Source organism: Zalophus californianus, chromosome 3 (assembly GCF_009762305.2).
Source record: "Zalophus californianus isolate mZalCal1 chromosome 3, mZalCal1.pri.v2, whole genome shotgun sequence".
In the NCBI taxonomy this organism is placed as follows: Eukaryota; Metazoa; Chordata; class Mammalia; order Carnivora; family Otariidae; genus Zalophus; species Zalophus californianus.
Genome location: NC_045597.1, coordinates 176093679 through 176097048, shown reverse-complemented (window position 1 = coordinate 176097048; position 3370 = coordinate 176093679). Strand labels below are relative to the sequence as shown.

The following is a 3370-nucleotide window of genomic DNA, read 5'->3' as shown; positions in this document are numbered from 1 at the left end:
CATCCGGTCACCAGCTCTGTGTAGGAACCCCTGGTGCCTGGGCCCTGTCCGATGCCCTTGTGGGTCTATGAGGTATTTCTCAACCCACAGAGACTGTAGGTTTCCAGGACCCCTGGGTCAGTAGGACCAATTTGGGTACAAAGGAGAAAAATATTTTCTGTGTTATTTCATTCACCACTTGGGTCTACATCTTCCTTTCTCCGAGACAGATTCTTTGACACTCACTAGCTCTATGAACATGAGCCCCGTTCTTCATCTAGAGATGGGGGGAGGGCCGGGTCAACCAGATGACCTCTAGGGACATGCTCTGATCCTGGGAGTGAGAAGCAAGAGCAACTGAGGGTAGGGCGCCTGGGTGGCTCACAGTTGGTTAAGCGCCTGCCTTCGGCTCAGGTCATGATCCTGGAGTCCCGGGATCGAGTCCCGCATGGGGCTCCCTGCTCAGTGGGGAGTCTGCTTCTCCTGCTGACCCTTCCCCATCTCGTGCTCTCTCTCTCAAATAAATAAAATCTTCAAAAAAAAAAAAAAGAGGAATTGAGGGTAGACAGGAGTAGGCGCTTCTTGCCCATCAGATGAGTGGAGATTTGGGGGAGCAGGGACTTGGAAAAGCCAGTACGCTCCCTCCCTAGAGGAAAATCAGGATTCGGGACCCCCAGCAGCCTGAAATGGTAAGGGGGAGCCTCCGCTGGGGGTGGGGGGGCAAGGGGATCCTGAGGAGGGTGGCCCTGAGAGGTGAGCTCTTACTGCAAGGGTACCCCCACGGATACTCTCCAACGGCTCCTGCTCTCATCCATGTTGGTCCGAGCAGAAGCCCCTGTCCCCCAGCCCAGGTGGGCCCTCCCCAGAGAGGCTGTTGCTTCTGACCTTGTGGGAGGATTATGGGCTCCTCACTCTCCCGTGCCCACAGCATGGCCCCAGGTTTGGATATGTACTGCCTTCTCCCTCAACTGGAGTTTGCCGGCTGCCCCCCTCACTCCTGGTCTCCAGTATTCTCTGTCCCCTACTTGAGGAAGGGCACCATTCCTCCCAGACCCCCCCAAAGTCAGCTATCTGTGCAACACCCTGGAGCCCTCCCTTTCCTGCCCCTCTGTCTACCTGAATGTCTCTCCAGCCTGCCCCCTGCCACACCCCCTACCTCTCTCTGCTCATTCACTGCCTTCTTTTTTTTTTTTTAAGATTTTATTTATTTGATAGAGACGCAGCAAGAGAGAACAGAAGCAGGGGGAGTGGGAGAGGGAGAAGCAGGCCTCCCACGGAGCAGGGAACCCGATGCGGGGCTCGATCCCAGGATCCTGGGATCATGACCTGAGCCAAAGGCAGATGCCCAACGACTGAGCCACCCAGGCGCCCCTCACTCACTGCCTTCTAGTGATGCTGGACTGCTTGCTTGCCTTGGCCCCCCAGGCTGCTTCTCCCCCTTCCCCTATGTCCTTGCTCCTGCTCTTCCCTTTACCGAATGCCCTCCCCACCTTTCCTCGCATGGCTAAACATTACATGCTCCTTTAGACTCAGTTTAGTTCTCATTTCTTCAGAAGACCTTCCCAGAATCCTCAGGCTAGACTAAGGGCCCCTCCCCGAGGGCTCCAAGGCATCCTGGACCCATGCCACTTTTGACCCCCTAACCACATGGTGAAGAAAGGATCTAAGTCTGAGGTCTCCAAGGTCAAGGACCTAGACAGTTCATCTGCACAGCCCCCAACTCTTAGCACATAGTAGGTGCTCAACAAATGTTCACAGAGCTTAAAGACAGAACTGTGGAATGGACGGGGTGGACTGTGCTGGAGCCCTGGCGGGACTTAGGGCTCCTGCACCACCAGGTCCCATCTTCCCTTGCTTAACTGCTGCCCTGCTGCCGTCAGGGTTCCGGCTGCAGAGTGCTGTCATGGCTCTCAGTCCCCAGTCATGCCGTTCTGAGCTAGACAAGGATGTGGCAGGCCCTAGAACCCAGGACACCCTCCTGTTTCCCCAGGCCTGTGAGAGCGAGGAGAGAAGACACACCCCAGCGTCCCAGGCTGCAGATTTTGCCCCTTGCGGACCTGGGATGCCTTTGCAGGCTTTCTGGGAAGTAGGGTGGACTGGATGTCCCAAGACCCTGGTCTGGACTTGGCTCCTACCTCCCCCCCCAACCCATTTCAGCTACATGGGGCCACCATGGCTGGAAAGGCCAGATGACAGGTCCTGGTGGAGGGGAGATGCGACAGAGCTGCATGCCTGGGTGACCAAGCATGGATGGGGGCCAAAAGGTCCCTGCCAGTCACCAGCCCCCTGCCTCTCTCTGCCTTTGACCATCCAGTTCCTGAGGGTTGTGGCTCCCATCCTAGGATCCAGGGGCGCTGAGGCCCCAGCAGTATCAGGGGGAATGGCAGCACAAAGAAAGAAACCATTTCAGATAAAGAAAAAATGGGCAGAGAGATGGGGTGGGGCGGGGGAAGGGGAGGCAGAGTGAGGTTAGGGTGACCAACTAGTCCCCGTTTGCCCAGGAGTGCCCAAGTTGCAAATCTCAAAGTGCCGTGTCTCCAGATTCTCCCCATTCAGGGCAATCGGGATGGTTGACACCTGAAGTGAAGTTAGCGTCAGGTGCGGCTCTGAAAGAGCAGTTGTCTGGAGTGCAGACTGTACAATTCTTTCCTTGGAGGCCCAGGAAGCCACACTGGGCTCCCTGCTCTTTCCAGACGCTCCAGAATGCCAAGCCTCTCCCTCACGTCCGCTCCAAGGTGGCCCTACGCTGCCAGCAAGAAGCAGGGGCCCTTGTCCTGTTGCCCCCCACGACCTACCGCCCCAGCGTCCTGCGGGGCTGCCTTACCTGTCTGGGGGAGGCAGCTGCCACCTGGGAGGTCTCAGGGAGTTGTGGCAAGCTGGCTGCAGGAGAGCGACCTTTGTCCCCACCCCCCCTCCTCTAGGAACAGCCTTCACCATATAAGGGAAGATAGGGCCCCAGAGAGAGAGAGAGAGAGAGAGAGAATGGGTGAGGGGGTGGGGAGGCAGGTGCCCGCCAGGTCCCTGGAGCCCGTGGAGCCCAGCGACAGCCTGACAGCCAGAGCCAGCGGGCCCCACCCTTGGCTGGGCGTGAGCGAGCTCCCGGGGTTAGGGTACATTTCTGCCCACGGCTCTGGCGCTCATTGTGCACGGACAGCCCCGGCCGCGGAAGGCGGGGGAGCCTGGACCCTTCCTCCTCCCAACCCAGATGAAGAGGCTCGGCCGTCCTCCCTCATTCCCTGGGAGAAAGGCTCATAGGGCAGGACTCCGGGATGCAGAGCCAGGGATTCACACTTGCGACCCCTCCAGGACCGAAGGGGCTGGCACCCGAAAGGGTCTCTCACTCGGCAGGACGCTTGCTCCGAGGGGGCACGGGTGCTCTTCTTGCCCCCTC

The 3370-nt window shown here is 58.5% G+C and overlaps 1 protein-coding gene across 1 annotated transcript in view; it reads right to left on the bottom strand.

Annotated features, from left to right (window-relative positions):
• VIL1 (villin 1) overlaps positions 1-2863 on the bottom strand; it is a 26834-nt gene extending 23971 nt beyond the window's left edge. Inside the window, exon 1 of the mRNA XM_027589833.2 lies at positions 2804-2863. The gene's annotated coding sequence lies outside the window, so the exon portion shown is untranslated. The remainder of the gene's footprint in view (positions 1-2803) is intronic.
• Between the last annotated feature and the right edge of the window lie 507 nt (positions 2864-3370).